Source organism: Camelus bactrianus, chromosome 5 (assembly GCF_048773025.1).
Source record: "Camelus bactrianus isolate YW-2024 breed Bactrian camel chromosome 5, ASM4877302v1, whole genome shotgun sequence".
NCBI classification, from domain to species: domain Eukaryota; kingdom Metazoa; phylum Chordata; class Mammalia; order Artiodactyla; family Camelidae; genus Camelus; species Camelus bactrianus.
This window is the reverse complement of record NC_133543.1, coordinates 50176906-50200551: the sequence shown is the minus strand read 5'-3', so window position 1 is coordinate 50200551 and position 23646 is coordinate 50176906. Positions and strand designations below refer to the sequence as shown.

Genomic DNA, 23646 nt, shown 5'->3' with positions numbered 1-23646 from the left:
CCAGTACATTTTTCATAGAACTAGAACCAATAATCCTAAAATTTCTATGGACCAACAGAAGACCCCAAATATTCAAAGTAATCTTGAGAAAAAAGAACAAAGGTGAAAACACACTCCCTGAGTTCAGACTGTACTACAAAGCTACAGTAATCAGAAGAGCATGGTACTGGCACAAAAACAGACACATGGGTCAAAGGAACAGAATAGAGAACTCAGAAATAAACCTAAGCCCTTTTGGTTAATTAATCTATGACAAAAAAGGCAAGAATATACAATGGGGAAAAGATAGTCTCTTCAGTAACTGGTGCTGAGAAAATTGGACAGCTACATGTTAAAAAATTAGCTTAGAGTATTTCTTCATACCATCTACAAAAATAAACTAAAAATGCATTGAACACCTAAATGTAAGACCTGAAACCCTAAAACTCTTGGAAGACAGTATTAAGCAGAGCACTCTTTGACTTAAGTTGTGGCAATATTTTCTGTGGTCTCCTAAGGCAAATAAAATAAAAGCAAAAATGAACAAATGGAACCTCATTAAATTTAAAAGCTTTTTACACAACAAAGGAAACTTTCAACAAAATGAACAACCTGCTGAATGGGAGAAGATATTTGCAAATGATATGACCAGTAAGAAGTCAATATTCAAAATAAACAAACAGGTCATACAATTGCATATCAAAAAAACCAAACAGCTTGATTTTAAAAAAAGAAAAAAAAAGGGAAGACCTGAATAGAATTGTTTCCAAAGACATACAGATGGCCAACAGGCACATGAAAAGATGTTCAGCATCCCTCACCACGGAAGTGCAAATCAGTACCACAATGAGATATCACCTCACACCTGTCAGAATGGCTATCATCAAAAAGTCTACAAATAAATATTGGCGAGGATGTGGAGAAAAGGGAATCCTGGTATACTGCTGGTGGGAACGCAGACTGCTGCAGCCTTTATGGAAAACAGTGCAGAGGTTCCTCAAAAAACTAAAAATGGAACTACCAAATGATCCAGCAATTTCACTCCTGGGTACGTATCAAAAAAAAACACAAACCCCAGAAAGTACTAATTCAAAAGGATACATGTATCCCAATGTTCACAGCAGCATTTTTTACAACTGCCAAGATACAGAAGCAGTCTAAGTGTCCAATGATGATGAATGGATAAAGATGTGGTATATTACTTGGACATAAAAATGAATGAAATTCTACCATTTGCAACAACATGGATGGACCTTGAGGGTATTATGCTTAGTGACGTAAGTCAGAGAAAGACAAATATGGTATGTTATACTTATATGTGAAATCTAAAAAATATAACAAATGAATATACACATGAAAATAGAAATAGACTCAGATACTGGGGACAAACTAGTACTTCCCAGTGGGGAGAGGGAATGGGGAAGGACAAGATGGCGAATTAAGAGGTACAAATTACAAACTACTGTGTATAAAATGAGCTACAAGAATATATTGTACAGCACAAGGAACATAGCCAAAGTATTTAAAGTATTTTATACTTACTTTAAATTGAGTATTATCTATAAAAATTTCGAATTACTACATTGCATATCTGAAAATATTATTTATCAATTATACCTCATTTAAATATTAATTTGATATTGTAAACCCTTGAAAGGGTCTCAGGGGCTCCTGAGGAGTCCTTGGACGAGGCACTGAGAACCACAACAGAGGACATGAGAGACTGGGGTCTCAATACAGCTGCATGGAATAGAACCTTCTAACCCCAACCCTCGACCCTCGACCACCTATCAACATACACGTTCGTGTGAATGATAAATAAATCTTGTATCTTTAGTAAGCCACTGTACTTTGATCTTCATTTATGCAGTCGAACCAACATCCTAAGACAATCATTTGACTGGCAGGGCTGTTTTTCTTATAACAGTTAAGAATGAAGTGATACTTCTTGTATGAAGTGTGAGCTAAAAGTGGGAAATAAACTGTAGATTTAGAAAGCCTCCACTATCAAAATAAATGGGAGGAAGTGCATCTCCTTATGGAAGTTAGGAACGTTTCCAAGCTTTCAGACCTGAAGGGTGCCTGTTTCATTTCATCTTGTCCACTTTGCTCACTTGTGACACTGGCTGGTCTCAGTAGGTCAGTGAGTCAGTGGAGAGCTAGTGCAAGTTGTTTGGCAGGGAAGTGATCAGAGCAATGCTTCAGAAAGATCAATCTGACAGCCCTGGGAAAGTGGATCGGAAGGAGAGAGGCTGGCAATGGGGGAGCTGGGCAGATTTAAGGCTACCATACGATTCCAGGAGAATGAGTCTGGATTAGGTCAGTGGAGGAGAGCAGGAAGGACAGGGTAGATTGAGAGTATTAATGCCTGGATCACGGTTCCTACACTGTTACATTACCAAGAACCATGGCACTGAGCACAGCCCAACTCTGCACACAGACTATTCCTCAGAATGGCTTGTTTTCAGGACCCTGCCTGCTAGTCTGAATTATGTAGCAACATGAAGGATCCCTTCACATCTTTTCCAAGACTGCCTAAAGCTGATCCCATGTTTTCCCCCCCAGAGCCCAATTATCTCACACTCCACTTCCCTGCACTCAGGGACCTGAAACAGACAGCACACTTGGCCACATTTCACCTCTCACTAGGTGGCAGATGCAAAAGAGTTGCCCCTTTCAGGATGTTTGCATTATAATCCCATCCAGTTCGTGCCTCCCTGTCCTGAGAAGGGAACAAGGGGGTCATTGTCCCGGGTCATATTCCTTACCTGTGTCCAGGGTATTCCTGATGGCTCTTTGAATTTATCATAGGTCCTCCTTTCTGAAATCTGGAATGAAACAGTAGAGTGTGCACTCAGCAATAAGAAGAGAAATAGCTAACAGGTACAGATCACTTACAATGTGCAGGTACACCTTTAAGGGCTTTAGATACATGAAGCTGTTTAGTTCTCATAGCAACCATGTAAGACAGATGCTAGTATCATCCCCATGTTACAGCTGAGGGAACTTAAGCACAGGATGTTGAATAACTTGCTAAGGTTTTACATCTAGTAACTAAGGAGCTTGGATTTAAACCAGGTCATGTGTCTCCAAAAGCCTGCAGCCTTAACCATGGCACTCTGCCATCTCAAATACGGTGCCCAGGGTTCAAGCCTGGGTTCTGGAGAACAGCCATTTCTAAGAATGTAAGCAAGAGAGAAGGCAGGGAGGGCTTGATATTATGCACCTGTTCACAGCACCTCATACCCAAGCAGAGACAACCGGAGAAAAATCCATTTGATACTCTTCCTGTGCCTTTACACCACATGCCCAAATTCATCGGGTCTCCTGTGCCAGAGATACGATGGAATCGGTTACCAGTCTGAAGTGATGAGTCTGGAGTGCTGGACTGCTGGTTTTAAATCCCATCAGAAGCTTTCATTCATAACCCGCTGAATGGAAGGGAGAAGTGTCCCCAGTTCCAGGCTGCTACTGCGCTCCTAATCACACACTCAAAGAAGAATCTCTCACCAGGACCAACACCTTGGTGCATGCACAGCCTTACCTGTGTGCTCTGAGGAAGCTGGCAGTCCTCAACTCAGTCTTCATCCGGGAGCTGCCTTTAGGCAGGCTCCTTGAATCTCCAGGTTCTATCAATAGAGGAGATAATTTGGCACAGTTGGTCAAAGGTCAGCCATGTGTTTTTTTCTTGTGTTTTTTCTTCCAGGATGATTAAGTTTTTATTTGTTGAATCAACGTTTATGCCCTCTGCACCCAGGCTAACTTTTTTGGGGGGTGGGGGGAGGGTAGATAATTAGGCTTAATTTTTTGGAGGAGGTACTGGGGATTGAACCCAGGACCTCATGCATGCTAAGCATACCACTTGAACTATACCCTCCCCACCAAGGCCAACTTTTTACATTTTTAAAATACCAACTCAAATCTTACCAACACTGTTACCTTTTCCTCCTGCAACAGGCAAAATCTCCTTTCTGGGGTTTTCACAGCACCTTGACCATACTTCAGCACTTATTAAACTGCACTGTAACTGTTTAAATACTTGTTTAAAAAGTAAGCCTCTCTAAGACAAGTTTTACCTAGCCAGGTTTGTTTTGTCTGACGAACAGTAAGCGAACACGCCGACACCGAGGTTTGCGAACAAAGAGAGGGTTTACTCACAAGGCAGCGGAGCCAGGAGACGGGAGACCAGATCGCAAGCCGGCCGCCTTGTATGCAAGGGGCTCAGGGTACTTACGGGATAGAGCGAAGCGGCAGGGCGGTCTGAGGCGAGGGGAGCGTGGGGGAAGGTGATTGGAAAAGGTGCCCTAACATTCTGCGCAGGCGTAACTAGGCTACAGGCTCCTGCACGTTCTGAGGGTGGAGTTTTGGGCCCTCTGATGTCAAAGGTCACTGAGCTCAAACACTCGCGCATGCCCAGTTGGAGGGTGGGTGGTCCTATCCAGTCTTAACGAGCTCAGCTCCATTAGACACAGCTGATTCCAAGCTCCTGGAAAGTAACCTGGGCAAACATCTTACTGTTCCAGCTACGTGCGCTTGGAGGCCATGCAAGCCTTTGTAGATGACCTTGATTAGTGAAGGCAGGTGAAATGGATTTGACTACCACCTACAATTTCACAAGGACTGTGCCCCACCTGCCTTTCGGCCCCTGTACCTCCTGCTGTGGCTTTACACACAGTTGAGAAAAGAAAAACAAAAGAATGGAAAGTGAGAATGAGAGGCAGATAATGGTGTTAACAGCTTTATATGATTCAAGATGTCCTGAGAAGAACCGTCCTGGCCCTCAAAATCTCTTTTCTGGGTCTGCTTCTATCTGTGACATTCTGCCATAATCAAGGAGGTGTGCAAACACAAACAGCATTGGGAAAATAATCTTCCCTAGCCTGTAGCTATTAGTGTAGGAGGGAATGACTTCTAAGAGGTGAGTTTCTGAGCAGAAAGAGATTGGGAAAAACTGGGATGTGATGATGCCCACAATGAGTTGTCTCAGGCACAAGGGAAAGAGCCACAGACATTGAGTGTCTCAGTATGTAGATAAGAGAAGGGTAAGGGAAGGGGATGAGGGAACTTAAGGCAAATTTCCTTACATCATAAGTGTGTCTAGAACTAGCCCGGAAGAAGAAAAAAAATGTGATTATTCTGCATATCCCATTGATGCATTTTTGGAATCCTGGTGCTTATTTTGGTATTAATTTTATGTGTGGATATCAGGGTTATACTAACTAGTCTAATCCTCTTGGAAATGTGGGATCCAGTGAACCAAACTGGTGAAGCATTTAATTCAGTGCTTTCAAGGCCAAAGCAAATGCTGCAAATTTGCCCTCTTTCTTCTGAATAAATTAACTCATCAATTCACTAGATGAACCCACATTTCCATTTCACAGCCAAATTCCAACTAGCATGATTCTCCAGCACCCCCGTGGGAGTTCAGTCTGGAATCGGTTGTGCTATACGACTTGGTGGCTTAATAAGTACTTCCAGACCTCCATGACTGCAGAGATCTGGGAGAAAACACCACACGAGCTGCTGTGTATGATGGATGGGAGACCCATTTCTGCAGGGACTCCAGTCTTACCACTCCCTAACAATCACCTCCCTTCCACTGTCGTTTGCTTCTCCCCTCCCCTGTTGCCTAGCTTCAGGGTCATTTACTTTTCCAAAGCCACCTGCTCCTCCTCGCCTTTGAGTTTCTAAGTGCCAGCTCTCTAAGATTTGACCTCAAGACCAGCCAACTCAGAGCTGGGATGGCTTTTCCCATCTGCAGCAAAAGCCATTTCAAAAAGCAGAGAGAGAGCTGGGCACCTCGTATTTTCCTTGCTGGATGTGTTTGTGGCTGCAAAAACCAATTGCTGAAGCTCAGCCGTAGGAAATGAAATGTATTTAGTCACAGGTAAAGTTCATGAACGTGGGATTAGCTGCAGAATGTGCGTTGTGGCATCTTCTACCAATGAATGCACATCCTAGATCCTGCTCCTTTTACAAATAAGCTATGTCTAGAGTGGTACTGACGACAAAAACAGAAGCAAGTCTGATGGTCTGGCAGCCTCAAAGCTGCTGGGAATAACGAGCTACGGCACACAGCACTTTATCTTCATCAGATTTTTCCCTCTTCTTGTTTCTAGCATCTGAAATGCCCATATTCCGTTGGGATCAAACAGGCATCTAGCTCTGCAGGACAAACTCTTCCCTCCACACTTTCTGGGTTAATATTTGAAGCTGTTGCACCAAGAGAAACTGTCGTTTAGAGAGCACACAGAAAGCAGATCAGGGCACATATGGACACCACTTGGATCTCCCAGCAGCAGTCCCAAGAATGGCTCTTTATGCTCCCTTCCAATTGCCCCAAAACAATTTGGGAAACCAAAGACCAAACCATCAGATTTAGTTGGCCTGTTTACACTAGATACAAACTTTGGTGAATTTTTTTTTTTACTAAGAGAGCAACTTACTTTCATCATTTGGGCTTCCATAGGGGAGTTAAACCTGGAAGACCAGCCAATATCAAATGTTAATTCTATATGAAAAGGAAAAGCTTTCAAAAACCACAGATCAAAAAGGACCTTGAAGAGGTCTTGAGAAGTCAGAATTTCCAGGCTGTGGAGTTGCTGTTCAAAACATAGAGAAAGTAGCTGCATGGCTCACTTAGGTCTTTGGGCCATGGCCTCTGCTGTAGTTGGTTCTCCTTGGTTTGCCTCCCAAGAGGAGGCATGTTGACTTACCAGGCTGAGTGCTGGTTTCCACTGCAGGCTCTCTTATCCATATTGCTGGGTGGTACTAGGTTAATCCTCCAGTATTTTGTAATTGCTTTGAACTCTCATTTGTTCTTTACTTTCTACTTGGAGCCACTACGGGGTAAAAAAAAAAAAAGAAAGAAAGAAAGAAAGAAAAAGTCTGAAGGAAGCTTAAACTTGAAGAAAATAGAATTTGTTACAAAGTTTTGCAAAGGCTTGCAGCGACCTTCAGCAACTCAATCAGCTCTTAATTTTGGCCCATGTCTGTCTCATTGCTTCCTTTACTAGGAGGAAAAAAGTTCTCAGTTGTGTGTTTTCTTGTTCTGCCTCTGGTCTCATTACAATTCCATCCCCATACAAATACCCTTCTCCTTTTTTATAATCTCAGGTGGTGTCTTTCTCAGGCTAATTAATCAACCTGAATTCTTAAACCCACACTCTCCTCCTCCGTGACTTTGCTCCGTTCTATTTCCTCCTCCCCTGCTACCTTCAGCTTCTGCTCCTGCCTTGGAGTCCCTTCCCAATTGATATGCACACACCTGTGCCCAGGAAGATTTCCCAAACTGTCCTGCTACTTTACTTGCACTTTTCCCTACCAAGACTCTTGCCCAAATGCCACCCAGCATCCATTTCCAGTTACAGTAATGCTAATAACCAGAAATGTTACTGAACCTTGTAACTTTTGCCTGATGCATGGCAAGGAAAAATGTTGAGACACTGAGTTTTGCAGCAACGAGAGAGTATATTCACCAGGCAGCCAAGCGAGGAGATGAAAGAATGAGTTTCAAATCCACCTTTCTGAAAGCAAGGGGCTAAGGATATTTATGGGATAAAGACTGAAGAAGCAGGGCAGTCTGAGGCTTGGGGAACGTGGGGAAATGTGATTGGAAAAAGGTGAGGTAATCATCGTTCTGCCCAGGCTTAACTAGGCTACAGGCCCCTGCAGGTTCTAAAAATGGAGGTGCTTTGCATGATCTGAGGTAGAGTTTTCCATCCTCTGATGTCCGAAGATCACCAAGTGGACACTCACCTATGCCTATCTGGAAGGTCGGGCGATCCTACCCAGTCTTAACCAGCTCAGCTTGATCTAGCACAGCTGACCCCAAGTTCCTTGGCAAATAACTTGGGCCAATATCTTGTTTAGGCTACCTGACGCCTGGAAGACATGCAAGCCTTTTGTAGATGACCCTGATTAGTGAAGGCACGGGAAATGGATTTGACTAACGATGGTTTCAGTAATAAATAACAGCTAAGTGCCTGTACTGTCTTAAGTGATGTATATACATCGCCCCTTAGCCTCACAAAATCCGTATGAGTTAGCTACTATTACTGCCATTACTGTCTCCATTCTAAAGGTGGGGATGTGAAGGCACAAAGGAGTTCAGGTGCTTGCACAAGACCACACAGCGCGCTTGTAACAGAGATGGGACTGAAATCTAAGCAGCCTGCCTGCTCTCGGGGCCCACAGTTCATACCAGTCTTGTACTCTTTTTCTCTCTTGTTCTGCAGTCAGCCCTCCCAGCACTCTGAATCCATATTCAGGAAGTGCACGGACCTCATAAGAGATGAACCTGCTGACATGATCAATTTCTCGTTCTCATCAACCTTTCTTCAGTATCTGATATGGTTGATCTTCTGTTTCCATCTTTTTGACCCTCTCCTCTCCTGTGGCTCTCACAGCACCACACTATTATAGTTTTTATCCATTCTCGCTGACCTTTCTCTGTCCTCTTTACTAGCTCCATTTTCTGCTGTTAATAAATATGAGCATGCCAAGTTTTAGTCATTGAAACTGTGCCACTCTCCATATAAATTCTCTCACCTCAGGCCTTCAATTGTGTCATCTGCCAATGAATCTTAGTTGTATAGCTCCAGCCCCATCCTCCCTCCTGGCACCAGGCTTGGATTTCCAACTGTGGGGTGGACTTCACCTCTAGACTGTATCACCTTCACTTCAACTGCAGTATGCGTTAATATAAATGAATCTCCAAGTTGCTAGGCAATGTTCGTCTCTGCCTTCTATCTCTAGTTTTGTTCAATGGTGCTATTACTCATCCAGTCACCCAGGCTTAAAATATGGATGTCATCTCTGAAGACTACCTGATCATCACCACTTAGCGTTATCTACTCAAAATTAAGTTTTTGTCCGTTCTTACTTTCATGATGCTCACAACTTTCTCCCCTATCCCATTCTCTTTCCAATGCCAGCACCCTAGACCGTGTTAGCTAATGCTTGACCTACAGTTTAAGCCAGTCTCTGACCTTCTTGCCTCCTTTGCTGACCCCAATCTATATGGCTGGCTGCCAAAACATCATCAATCTAAAACACTACTTCCATCACGTTATTACCCTACACATAAATCTAGAGGCTTCCTATGAGCAAAACCCAAACTAATTAGCCTTGCATTTAATGCCCTTGCTAATCTGACCACAACTTGTCTCTTGGCTCTCTGTCCGCTCCTCCAAGTGGGCTCTGCTATATCCAAACATCTTCAGCTCACTCTTGCGTCCACACCATCCTCTCGCTTCCTGGGACAATGCCCTTGCTCTTTCCCACAGACTACTTACCTTTCAGGATCCAGCTGTAGTTCCCGTTTCTTCAATCAATATGTTATAACCACATTCCCCTAGACATGATCTCCTTCCTCTGAATTCTACAGTCATGATCATCCAAGCTATCAATTTAGCACTACGCATTTCCTGCCTATATGTTCATGTGATATGTATTTCCTCCCCAACTATTCTTTTTTTAAAACACATTGTGCAGTTGTTAGAGTCTGGGTACTATATTAGGTGTTGTAAAGACACCATATTTTAATAATAATATTGAGAAGTAGGTATTTTAACTGTAATTTACAGATGAGGCAACTGAATCTCTGAGAAGTACTTTACTAAGGAAGCTGCTAACATGAATCTAAGCAGGGATTTTAACCAGGGAATGTGACTCCGGGGCCAGTTCTCTTTCTTTTGTAAGAAGAGATCTACTATTATAGCAAATTACATAAACAGCTTTCCTAATACTGAAAATTCTTACATTACTGGAAAAATCTTACTTGGCTAATACGTAATTTTCTTTTAATGTGGTACTTAGGTCTGCTAACATTTTATTTAGAAGCATTTTGCACTGATAGTTATAAGAGAGACTGGCCTATAAAGATTTTCTTTTTGGAAATTTTTGTTGAATGTTGGTATTAATTCTTGCTTCATAAAAGAAAACATTGAAGGTTTTCTTCTTTTCCTGTACTATAGAATTATTTGTTCTTTCAAGATTTTATAAGAAATCCACCACAAAAACCATTTGAACTTTGTGTCTTTTTGGAAGTGAGGTAAGGATAGCTCTTTGAAAACGTTCTCTATTTCTTTTACTTAATTGATATATTTATATATTTTACCCGCACTTGAATCTGTTTTGATATAAAAAATTATATTTACTTAGAAAATTATTTATTTTATCTGGATTTTTAAATTTCGTTGACTGAAATGAAGTAGAATTACGTTTTACGATTCCTTTAGTTATTTCTGTAAATATAATTCCCTCCCCCTTATTCTTTCTTACCTTGTGCATTTGTGCTTCCTATTTGATTACATTTGTCATGGGCTCATCTATTTTATATTTCCCAAAACTGGATTTTGTATTTACTTATTAGTTCTATTATTTGCCTGCTTTTTAATTTACCATTTTCTGCGTTTATCTGTTGTTTTGTTCTGCTCTCCTTTGATTTGTTTGTTTTGTTGCTCCTTTTCTAAATTCTTCGATACTCAGTGGATTTGTTATCATTCTGTTATTACTAGCTATTGAAGACTTTGCATTTGCTTTTGAGTGCTGCTCTACCAATCACACAGATTCTGACATACGGTATTTTAATTATATTTTTCTCAGATATTCTAAAATTTTCTCTGGAGTTTCTCTTTTCCCAATAGTTGGTTAAGAGAGAGTTTTTGAATTTCCACCGTCTTTTGGTTTTGTTATTATCTCCAAGTTTTAACACATTATGGTCAGTGATTATACTATTTATAAAAACTTTGGAGCACAAAGAGGATTTTCTGGGACCATTCTATAGATTCTTGAAATGTAGAAATGTTCTTTTCCTGAATACAGCATTCGATATCCATTTTTATTGTTTTTATCCACTTGCTCAGTCATTGCCCAAGAGAAAGAAAGTCTTCTCTTATTAATATAGTTCTGCCTTGGACTCCTTTAATTCCTGAAGTTTTTGATTTATGAATATTGCTGCCAAGTTACTTGCTTAATAGATGTTCATACTTATTACAGTCTTATTATGCACCTTTAATATTATAAATACCTGTCTGGCTTGTGTCCTGTTTATTGCTTTTGGTCCTGAATGATATCTTTTCTGATACTGAGATTGTGACCCCTGCTTTCTTTTTGTTTGCTCTCCTCTGGTGTCCTAAACTCTTCTTTCATTTTCAATCTGTCTAAATTACTTTTTTTTTTAATCTTAAATCTTCAGCATAGAGCTTGGTTTAGCAATTTCAATTCAAATGATTCATCCAATAAAAAATCAGAGGTATTTACAAAGATTCATGTGCAAGAGTAATCATTAAAGGAGGAAGCTGATTAAATAAATTATTATATATTCAAAATGTGTAATAAGATACAAATGTTAAAATCAGATTGAATAAAAAATGACTTAAAATATTTAAAACATAAATATATTTTATATGCTTTATGAAATATTTTCTGATAATGGCAGTTTCCAAACAGATTGTGTAGTTTGACCCCAACATAAATATCCATTCCTATATCTTTAATCATACCATATGTCTATATAATATAGCTATATAAAGACTGGGCAATGTATATAAAATATTAACAGTTGTTAGCTAAGTAGTAGTATTGCAGATGGTTTTATTTTTCTTTTTTGTGCTTTTCTATGTTTTCTGAAGTTTTAATGTTTACATTTTTTATAATCTCTATGTGATTTTTTTTCTAAAAATGAAGTAAGACGAAAAAGCTCATTGTCTAATAATTTGACACGAAACTCCTGGCTTCAGTTAATGACTGATGTCCTTAGTACCTGCCTTACTCTCCCAGCATTCTGAGCAGAGCTCTGGAAAGTAACACTTTTTCCTTGAACAGAGTGGCTAAGACTTCGGCACCTGAAGGGAACCTGATCACTGCCCTGCCTCCCTCAGAGGTTCCGTCTGACTGCCTGGACCAGGCTGGGGTGGCTTACTCCTCTCCGGGGGCCCTGGTGGCCTTCAGGCCCAGTGTGTGTGACTGTAGTTCACCGATAGGTTTCTGCAGCTGCCCATTCCTAAGAATTCCTCATAGAACAGCTCCCAGAGGAACAGGATGTTCTTTTTCTCCCATTTTCCCCCCTCACTAGCCTTTTTTACCTAAGAGACAGGAACATTCCTTTGACTAAAAACCTGTCAATTTTGCTTTTCAACTCCTTCAGTGGGTAATTTAACTGTCTCATTAGTGTTTTTAACGTGTGGATTTTACTAGGATCCCTTTGTGTTTTTGTTGTCCTTTTACCAGTTGATGTGGAGACACAAGCTGTCATTATAAAGCCTCTTAAGAAATTAAAACCATTTCTCTGAAACAATCCCCAGGATTTACATTTTACATCTCAGGGAGGACTTCTCTCTGATGAACTCTTCATCTGTCAGCTTCCGAGGCTGAAACAAAATTTCTTAGAGCTTTGGTTCTGTCTCCAGTTTGGGGAGGGGAGTCAAGAAACCACTTGCAGTGTGTGGTTTTGGGTTTGATTTTTGCTTCTGTTCTGTTTTTGTTTTTGCTTTTAAAGATGTGGCTATTTCCACAAAGGTTTGGGCAGTTACATAGCCACTGAAGGAGAAGAACTATCTGAAAATAAGACTAGACAAAACAAAATGCAATCTCTCAAACTCTTAATTTCAACTTCTCGCAGTATAATTTGGGGCTGAGGTGATATTCAGAGTAAAAACCTATAATTTTGTTGTACGTGCATTATACTCTTTCCTCTTGTTAAATGTCTACATCCAATTCCCCAGTGAGTTCATAAACCAAGTACTGTATTGATTAGCTTTTTATATCAAATTTATTGCTAGACTGAGATAAAACTGACCTAGCTGATAAAACCAAATACTTCCTTCTTTTTGTCTCATAACCAGGGTCAATCCTAGGAAAAAAATGTCAAGGAACAGTGTTACTATCTGTCTTCCTCTTTTAATATTTGTTGGGGGTCCCCCGCAATAACCCCCAAGTATCTATGGTACCATGGAGGACCCCTAAAGCAAACGCTACCCACAGTTTGCATTTGCCTGGCAGATATATTTTGTGAGGCTTGTACACAGTTAACAATTGGTAAATGTCACATCAAAATTCAAGTTTCAGAATCTCTTAGAAAACTAAAAAATCTGATCTACATAACTTAGACTTTTTGCAGAATAGCAGCTTACCTTTTCTTTTTGATTTTTATTTATTTTTGATAAATAAAACTATATAAAGTATACAATGTGATGCTTTGATTGATGCATACATTGTAAAATCATTACCACAATGAAACTAACGTATCCATCATCTCCCATAGTGACCTTTTTTGTGTGGGTATGGTGAGAACACTTGAGATCTACTCTCTTAGCAAATTTCAAGTATATGATACATTATCATTATTAACTATAGTCACCATGCTGTACATTCGGTCTCCAGAACTCATTCATTTCATAACAGAAAACTTATGATCAATATCACTCCTTTTTCCATTCTGCTCTCCATTACTATGGGTTAAAAAAAAATCCATATATAAATTATATCATGCAATATTTGTCTCTTGTGTCTGGCTTATTTCACTTAGAACTTGTCCTCCAGGCTCATCCACGTTGTTGCAAATGGCAGAATTTCCTTCTTTTTTTTAAGGCTGATTAATATTCTATTGTGTATTTTAAAAAATCTATTCATCTGTTGAGGGACTCTTTGTCCCCGTATCTTGGTTACTGAGAATAATGCTGCAATGTACATGGGTGTGTAGCTATCTTTTCAAGATAGTAATTTCATTTCCTTGAGATATATGCCCAGAAGTGGGACTGCTGGACTACCATATGGTAGTTCAGTGTTTATTTTTTTTAAGAACCTCAATAATATTTTCCATAATGGCTGTACCAATTTACATCCCCACCAACAGTGCACAAAGTTGCCTCTTTCTCCACATCCTCACCAACACTTGTTATCTTTTGACTTTTTAACAGTAGCCATCCTAACAGGTGTGAGGTGATACCTCAATGTGGTTTTGATTTGCATTTCCCTGATGATTAGTGATGTTGAGCAACTTTTTATAAAAGTCGTTTTTCCCATTCCATAGGTTTCCTTTTCATTCTGTTGATTGTTTCCTTTGCTATGTAGAAACTTGTAGTTAGATGTAGTCCCACTTATTTATTTTTGCTTTTGTTGCCTATGTTTTTGATGTCAATTAAAAAAAAAAAAAAAGAGAATTATTGCCAAGACCAATGTCAAGGATATTTTCCTCTATGTTCTCCTCTAGGAGTTTTATTGTTTTGGTTGTTATGTTTAAGTATTTAATCTATTTCGAGCTTATTTTTATTTATTTTGGTATAAGGGTCCAATTTCATTTTTTTCATGTGGCTGCCCCAATTTTCCAAACACCATTTGTTGAAAACAGTGTATTTTCCCCATTGTATATTCTTGGCACCTTTGTTGAAAAGTAGTTGATAATAAATGTTTGGATTTACTTCTAGGCTCTCTATTCTGTTTCATTGATCTATGTGTCCGTTTTTATGCCAGTACTATACTGTTTTGATTAATACAGCTTGGTGATATAGGTTGAAATCAGTTAAGTGTAATGCCTCCAGCTTTGTTCTTCTTTCTCACAATTGCTTTAGCTTTTCGGGGTCTTTTGTGGTTCCACACAAATTTTAAGTTGTCTGTTCTGTTCCTGTAAAAAATACCATTGGAATTTTGATAGGGATTGCACTGAATATATAGATCACTTTGGGTAGAACTAACAATATTGTTTCTTCCAATTCATGAACACAGGCTATCTGTTCATTTATTTGTGTCTTCTTTGATTTCATTCATCGATGTTTTATAGTTTTCAATGTTCAGATCTTTCACCACCTTAATTAAATTTAGTCCTAAGTATTTTATTCTTTTTATGCTATTTTAAATGGGACTGTTTTCTTAATGTATTTTTGGATAGTTCATTGTTAGTGTATAGAAATGAAACAAAAATTTGTATGTTGATTTTTTTTATCCTTCAATTTTACTGAATTTATCAGTTTTATGTAATTTTTTTTTTTTTTTTGCTGGAGTCTTTAGAGCATTCTATATATAAGATCATATTATCTGCAAAAAGAGACAATTTTACTTCTTCCTTTCTGATTGGGATTCCTTTTCTTTCTTTTTCTTGCCTAACTGCTCTGGCTAGAACTTCCAGTACTATGTTGAATAGGAGTGATGAGGGTGGGTACCCTTGTCTTCTTCCTGATCCTAGAGGGAAAGCTTTTAGCATTTCACCATTGAGTATGAGTTTAGTTCTTGGCTTGTCACATATGGCCTTTATGTATGCCAAGACATTCCTTGACACCCACTGTTTGAGAGTTTTTATCATGAAAGGATGTTGTATTTTGTCAAATGGTTTTTCTGCATCTATTGAGATGATCATATAATTTTTATCTTTTTATTCTGTTAATGTGATACATAATATTTAACTGATTTGTGTATGTTGAACCATCCTTGCATCTCAGGGATAAATCTCTCTTGATCATGCTATATAATCCTTTTAATGTGGTATTAAATTTGGTTTGCTAGTACTTTGGTGAGGATTTTTGCATCTATGTTCATCAGAGGTATTGACTTGTAATTTTTTTTTTTTTTTTGCTTGTAGTGACCTCGTCTGGCTTTGGTATCAGGGTTGTACAGGATATGTAAAATGAGTTCGAAAGTATTCCCTCTTCTTCAATGTTTTGGGAAGAGTTTGAGAAGGACTGATATCAATTCTTCTTTAAATTTTTGGTAGAATTCATCTATGAAGCTACCTGGTCCTGGACTTTTCTTTGTTGGGAGGTTTTTTTGTTTGTTTTGTTTTGTTTACTCCTGATTTAATCTCTTTACTTGGTTTTGGTTACTGTTCAAACTTTGTATTTCTTCATGATTCAGTCCTGGTACATTGTATGTTTCTAGGAATCCATTTCTTCTAGGTTATCTTATATGTTGGCATGTCATTATTCATAGTTATGTTTTATGACCCTTAACATTTTTGTGGTATCAGTTATGTCTCCTGTTTCAATTCTGATTTTATTTATTTGAGTCTTTCTATTTCCTAGTTAGTCTAGCCAAAGTTTTGTCAATTTTATCTCTTCATAAAACCAACTCTTCATTTCATTGATTTTTTTCTATTGTCTTTCCATTCTCTATTTCATTTATTTCTGCTCTGATCTTTGATATTTCTTTCCTTCTGCTAACTTTGGGCTGAGACTGCTCTTTTTCTAGTTCCTTAGGTGTAAAGTTAGGTTGCTTATTTGAGCTCACTCTTTTTGTTTTTTTCTCAATGTAAGTAAGCATTTATCACTATAAACTTTCCTTTTGTTATTGCTTTTGTTGCATCTTATAAGTTAGGTATGTTGTGTTTCCATTTTTGTTTGTCTCAAGATATTTTTAAATTTCCCTTCTGACATCTTGACTCATTGCTTGTTCAGGAGCATGTTGTTCAATCTCCACATATCTGTAAATTTCCATGTTTTCTCTTGTTATTGATTTCTGGTTTCATACCACTGGGGTAGGAAAAGATACATCATACAATTTCAATCAGTATTCTTAAATTTGTTGACTTGTTTTGTGGCCTCACATGTTATACAACCTGGAGAAAATTTCATGTGTACTTGAGAAGAATGTGTATTCTGCTGCTGGCCTGCAAGATGTGTGCTGAGAAATCCACTGACAGCCTCACTGGTGGTGGTGATGGGGGTTCTGCTGTATGCAATGAGCTTCTTTTCTCTCTCTGCTTTCAAGATCCTGTCTTTATTTTTGACAGTTCTATTATAATGTGCCTCAGTGAAGTCTTCTTTAGGTTGAACATGATTAGAGACTTTTGAGCTTTGTATACCTGGATGTCCATATCATTCCCCAGATTAGGGAAGTTTTTAGCCATTATTTCTTTAAATGAACTTTCTAAACTCCCCACCCCACTCTCTACCACCTGGGACTTCGATAACGTGAATATTGTTCCGCTTGACTGTGTCCTATAAATCCTCTGGGCCTCCTTCATTCCTTTTCATTCTTTTTCTTTTCATTTTCTGACTGGATAATCTCAAGTTACCTGTTTTCAAGCTCACTGATCCTTTCTTCTGCTTGACTGAGTCTCCTGTTGAAGCTCTCTATCACATTTTTTAGTTCAGTCATTGTATTCTTTAGCTCCACAATTTCTGTTTGGTTATTTTTTGGTTTTCTGTCTCTTGGTTGAACTTCTGATTTGTTCTTGTATTGCTTTCCCAATTTTGTTAGATTGTTTATCTGTGTTCTCTTGCAGCTCTCTGAGCTCCTTTAGAACAATTATTTTGATTTCTTTGCTGGGTAATTCCCGGACCTCCATTTTTTGTGGTCAGTTACTGAAAATGTATTGCTTTCCTTTGGTGGTATCATTTCCCCCTGATTCTTCATGATCTCTGTAGCCTTGCATAGGTGTCTGCACATTTGAAGAAGCAGTCATCTCTTCTAGATTTTATGGACTGACTTTGGTAATGAAAGACTTGCCAGAGGGGTGGGGCCATGCTGGAGTGTGCTGTGGTCCTGGGTCTAGTTGTGAAGGGTGCCAAGTATGGGGTGAGTGGTGGCTCTGGGTCCAGGGGGGTGTAGTGTCTTGTTGCTGGGCTCTATGGCATCAATAACTGCTTGATTCTTGTCAGTGAGAGCTGTAGGGTATCCTTCATGGATGCAAGGGCTGCTAGGGTCCTGAGCAACCCCAGGTTCTGTGCCGTGGGGCTGGGGCAGGCAGAGGTAGTGGCTGGAGCTGGGGGTGTGCATACCTTCAACTGCAGCGGCCGGCTGTAGGTGCCTGTGTGGTGACAGGGTTGGCAGTAGGCACATGTACAGTGGCAAGGGTCGTGGCCAACTACAGACTCAACAGGAGCCTGGGCTGTTGATGTGCACCTGTGGGGCTGCAATGGCTGGCCCAGGTGCATATGTGGCATTGGGGCCAGTGACAGGATTTGGGGCCGGTGGCATGCAGGTGGATGGCTTCAGGGGTTAGTTGTGGGCACATGTGTTAGTACAGGTCAGTAACAGGAGTCAGGGCTGGCTCTGAGCACTGGAGCAGGTGTGTGGTCCTGGGCTGGCGTTGTGCACACACACAGCTGCAGAAGCTGGGGCTAGCTGCGGGTGGGGTGGCTGTGCTGTATCCCAGGACTAGGTTCTGGTGGCGGATAGGGAGGAATTCCAGCAGCTGGAGTCCGTGAATGCTAAAACCTGTGGGGCCTTCAGCGGTGAAAGCTGGAGGGGATCCGCATCAGCTGTGCTGGCTGTTGGTTTCCTCAGTGGTAAAAACTGTTGGGATCCTCTGCAGAGCAGTCTCCTGGGGTCCCTGTCAAGATGCCCAGTGATGAAAGCTGTGGGGGTCCACAGCATCCACAAGGGCTGTTGAGATTCTCAGCAGTTAAGGCTGCTGGGGTGCTCTGCAGAGCAGGCACTGGGAACTCTGGTCACTCCCACCAAGTGGCTGGTACTGGTATACTGATAGCCTCCCCTTCCTTGTTCCTAGCCATCTCTGGATGCCTCAGCTATGCTGGTCTCTGGGTTGGGTCAAACTGATGTGGGTCCTTCATGCAGTGCCCCAAAAGCCTGGGGAACCTGGTCATTCACCCCACTTTTCTTTTCCCAGAGTTCCCTCTTTGTGCTGAGCTGTGTCAGCCTGGGGGATAGAATGACACAGGCAAAATGAAACTCTTCTTCCTGTCCATTTTGTGCAGTTATTCCCAGGTTTTTTGTTCCACTGTGTCATCAAAGCTCTTATGTGGACCCTGAGCTCTCCCAGGGCTGTCTCCGTTCATTGATAGTGAACTGCTATTCTTTTTGGGGGGACCAAGGTGAGGTCTCCTATTCTGCCATCTTGGTGACGTCACTTGCAGCTCACCCCCTCAGGCTGGCCATGTGCTCTTGCTCTCTATTTTGGTGCAGTCTCCACCACTCCTTGTTTTATACCTGTCCTCTTTATGTCACCCATTTATGCAACTTTCATTGTTCCTGGAGGCATGAGTCTCTGTCCCCTCCCCTAAAGCAGAAACTGATTATGACTTAAGGTTGTGGTTCTTAAACTTCAGCACATATCAAAATCGTCTGGAGTGATGGTTAAAGCATTGATGGCTGGACTCAACCCTGTTCAGTAGGTCTGAGAATCTGTATTCTAACAAATTTGGAGGTGATGTAGATACTGCTGTTCCGGGGACCACACTATGAGAACCACTGCTCAAGGTATTATTCCTCTGAGGGATATTTAGATTTTCATTCACTCATTCACATATTCAATATTTATTACAAAGTACTTGGTTCTATACTAAAAATTCATTGCTGATCAAATATATACAATACGGTTCTTAATTGATAATCAGGCAACATTTTTAAACTTTATTTATTTTGTTTGTATTTAATAAGTAAACTTTATTTATTGTATTTGACAGTGCTGTGAAGAGTATTCAAGTATGGCTTCCTTGAAGAAATGACATTCAGTTAATCCACGGAGCTAGTCCTAAGTAGGGCTTGGTCCGATTAGGGAGGAGAAGGGAGCTTCTTAGGTCAGAGGAAGAACGTACGTGAAGCTAGGTAAGCCAGCCTCCGGGATCTAAATGATGAATCTCTGGTGGGGATTTGAGAAGCTGTGGAAGATATTTCAAAAGAGCCAGGTGCCTATACTGATGACTTCTGAGGCTGACTGTTTCTAAAATTGCAGGGAACAGAGCCAGGAGAGAAGGAACCATCAGTCCTGGCAACCTGATCCATCAGTCCTAATGATGTGGGCCGCACAGGGGACCAGTGGCAAAAGTTATTTTGAGATTCTTCTGTTCTGGGAGAAATCCCAGTGGCATGTTGGCAACTCATCCCAATTTCTCTCTATTCCAGCCTCTGAGCATCGCTAGAAAAAAGAAAGATAACAAATTGCAAGATCAGATCGTTATAATTTCAGGCTCAGCTCACCAGTGCCTCTGCCCGGCTCATCACATAAACGGTTGATGCCATGGTTCCTCCTCACATCTCCAGTCTCATCCCCTTCCTGTCACTGTGGCTAGTGACCTCCACGTAGTATGTAGGTTCTCCTTCTGAGCCATCTGAAAGCATTCGCTTTTATTTTGGGGGCTCATAGCTCTTTCTCCTTATTGTCACATGTCTAAATGTGACAGTCTTTGTCTTTGCGTTCTGTCTTTCCTTTTCTCTTTCTGCCACAATCCATAAACAAGAATGCCTCCTACTTAAATCTTTTTTTCCTATATTTCTTTTCAAATGTCTTCATCTACTTTTTTCTATTTATACATGTAAAACTTATTTGCAAATGAGAATATCAAATTCAGATCTCCAAGTCTTTGTTTTTGCTCTTTGAAGGAACGGAGTGGTTTTGACATTGTCAACCACCGCTGGCTCTTTTTAAGCCTGATCTGTTTTCTGCCCCTTCATTATTCCTCATAGATTGTCTTATATCTTCGTTTTCTAGTGTAACAGTCATATAGAATGCTTTTTAAGGTTGCCTTTAGTTCTGAAATATGACTATAAGGAATTCGCTCCTCTTCCATATAAATTTTGATTGAAATCCAGCTTTTAATAAATTAATTTTGGTTATTTTCATAGCATCATTAACAAAAAGAAACACGTCTTTCACTTTACATTTTACAACTTCTCTTCCACCTTGCAAATATATTGTATCAATGCTACTAGCCAAGTTGTTTTAATGTGATTTTACTCTGGACTCTTAAAGTGGATACCTAAAAATGTGTTCTTTCCTAGAAGTGTATCTTACACACTGATTTTAAATATTTAACTTTGGAGGTTACATCTGTTCCCATCCAGGTTTTTCTCAAAACAGTGGAATCCTTATGCCGTTTTTCTCCTATGTGGCAGGAGCCTTCTATAAATTTCTTCTCACGTTTCCTTTGGGAGTACGTGCATTTTACAGATCTGATCTGGTGCCCTTCCCAATTCATATCCACACATTCTCTTTCCAATAAGGATCTCATGGATATTCCATTATCTGATTGATAATCCAAAATTTCACCCAGAAATAAGCTCCCTAGGTTCCTCTTTTCCTAATATACATTTAGAGGAGATATAAATCCCAGCCCCTAGTCCTCTTGTATCCAGTAAAATTTTCTGGCTCTTTTTTCAAATATGTATTTTGCCATTTTCTTTTCTCAAGGTCTGATAGCGTTGGTAGTTTTGAGCTTTTTTATCCTTTTTGTATGGTTTTTTCCAGTTTAGGTGATTTTGGTTTATTTGGTTAAGATTTCCTTTGATCTTACTCTTTTGACTCCTTGAGGTTCTAATTCTTCACCTAATTAAAGGTGATGTGATATTCTCTTCTCCTGTGTTTGAACTGTACAGTCTGCCTTACTATTTCCATTTTGTTTGATATTTTTATAAATGCTCTTGCCTTTTCTTCCTCCACTAAGGACTCTGAGCAGAGATGCATCATTATCTTCTGATAATGTGTAATGCATTCATATAATTTTAAATTCGATTACTGTTCATCTTTGGGTTGACATGTTCTGATTTGTATTTCTTGAATTATCAAAAATGTGAAAAACATAAAGACCTTTGACTTTTGCCTATATAGGTTAAGGAATTTAGCAAATTTTTGTCTCCTCATCTTTCTTAAAATACATTCCAATATTTGTTATAATATCTGAACTCTCTCATTCAGATTATTTGCAAATCATTATTATTTTAGTCTTGCAGATCTTAATTTCTATTTTCAAAATATATACGTAGTTTAGTCATATTATAACAATTATTTTACTCAATCCTTTGTTTAAACAGTTTCACTGCTAACCATCAAGACTTTTCCAGTCCTGAGTTAACTGTTTTTATACATCTCTAGATCAACTAGAACATCTATTTAACTTTATTAGAGAAGCTCAGTCAAAATACCTGGGAAACGTTCACTGCTGACTTGTAAGAAAGACAACTTGGATGTGAATAGATTTGGGGGGATACAAATTTTTCCCCTGAAATCTCTCCTAAGTGGAAGGAGCACAGATGTTCATCAACATGGGGTTAAATATATAGAGGTCCATCAATACAACATCTTATGATGCTAGTTTTTAGAAAAGAAAGAAACAAAAAGCTCTCCATACATAACATGGAAAGATCTCCAGGTTATAACACTGGTGAAATGAAACATCATGGCACAATGCACACCCATGTTCAGAGGAGCACTATTCACAATAGCTAAGAGGTGGAAGTAACCCAAACATCCATCCATAGTTGAACAGATAAACGAATGTGGTACATACATACAGAATATTATTCAGCCTCAAAAGGAAGGCAATTCTGACACATGCTGCAACATGGATGAGTCTTACTGACATTATGCTAAAGGAAATAAGCTAGTCACAAAAGACACTGGGATTCTACTTACACAAGTTATCTAGAGTAGTCAAATTCATAGAAACAGGAAGTAGAATGGTATTTGCCTGGGGCTTGGGAGGGAAGTTGTTTAATGAGTATAGAGTTCAGTTTTGCAAGATGAAAAAATTCTCGAGGTTGGTTGCACAATTAAGTAGTCTGCGTAAGTAACATTACTGAACTGTATACTTAGAAATGGTTAAGATGGTAAATGTCATGTCATGTATTTTTTACCACAATATAAAGATCACGGTACAGAGTATGAAAACTTCAAGGTAAAAAAATGGGTTCAAAATATAGATATATCTGTAACTGAATATGCACAAACAGTAAAATACACACAGGAATATATCAATAGTAGTTCAAAGTTATAAGTAGGTAGACGTTTGGAACACATAGATGTGCAAATGAGCATTGAGAGGGAGATTTTTTTTTTACCTGAACATTTGTTTTTATATTGTTTTTTAACCATGAGAATATATTACTAATTCATTAAAAAATAAAATGAACAAACCCAAACAGTGAGTAGACAGTGCTGGTGTTTATGTTACCCAAATCAATCTCCCACTTTTCAGTAAGAGACACTATCTGTCTGATAGGAGGTAATACTTCTTGAAGCTTCTAATCTCAGGGCCCCCAGATTTTTTTTTTTTTTACTGATAAAACCCGTTTACTGACTGTGGTAGGCAGAATAATGACCCCCTCGTCCTGCAAAGGTCTCTTCATCCTACTATCTGGAACCTGTGACTATGTGACTTTCCATGGCAAGGGGGAATTAAAGTTGTAGATGAAATTAAGGTATTAATCAGCTGACTTTAAGAGTAGGAGGTTATTCTGGATTATCCAGTGGGCTTAATAGCATCATAAGGGCTCTTAAAAGGGGAAGAGAGGCAAGAGAGGAAGTCAGAGAGATGTGATGTGAGACTCTACCTGCAGTTGATGGCTTTGAGGATGGCGGAAGAGGCCATAATCCAAGGCATGTGGGCAGCCTCTAGAAGCTGGAAAAGGCAAGGAAATTGATTCTTCTCCAGAGTTTCCAGAAGGAACACAGACCTGCCAACACTCTGATCTTAGCCCAACAAGACCTGGGTAGGACTTCTGACCTACAGGAGTATAAGATAATAAATTCATATTGTTTTAAGCTGCTAAGTCTATGGTCATTTGTTACAGCACTCACAGGATATGGCGACTGTGGAGTGGGCTGAGGAGACGACTGGGGACAAAATAATCCAACTCTAACTAGCAGCTCTAAAAACCTAAGTGTTTATTCATCTTCTGAATTAAATTTGGATAAAGATGAATAAGGAAAAAAGAAACCAGGGATATTGGTACATTGTCATCCACTCTTTAATATAAGAAAGAAGACTGAAATCA

General features: G+C 39.5%; 1 long non-coding RNA gene across 6 annotated transcripts in view; it reads right to left on the bottom strand.

Moving 5' to 3' along the window:
- Nucleotides 1–23646, bottom strand: part of LOC123613204 (uncharacterized) — a 76251-nt gene that overhangs the window by 34542 nt on the left and 18063 nt on the right. For 2 of the 6 annotated variants that reach the window (XR_012507015.1, XR_012507016.1), the window contains 4 exons: nt 23203–23375; nt 6696–6821; nt 3524–3608; nt 2748–2807 (listed from right to left, as the gene is read on the bottom strand). This is a non-coding gene — a long non-coding RNA (uncharacterized LOC123613204). Of the gene's footprint in view, nt 1–2747; nt 2808–3523; nt 3609–3906; nt 4098–4137; nt 4338–6695; nt 6822–23202; nt 23376–23646 lie in introns of those variants that run through there. The other 4 variants (XR_006720548.2, XR_006720549.2, XR_012507017.1 and 1 more) reach the window with 4 other exon arrangements.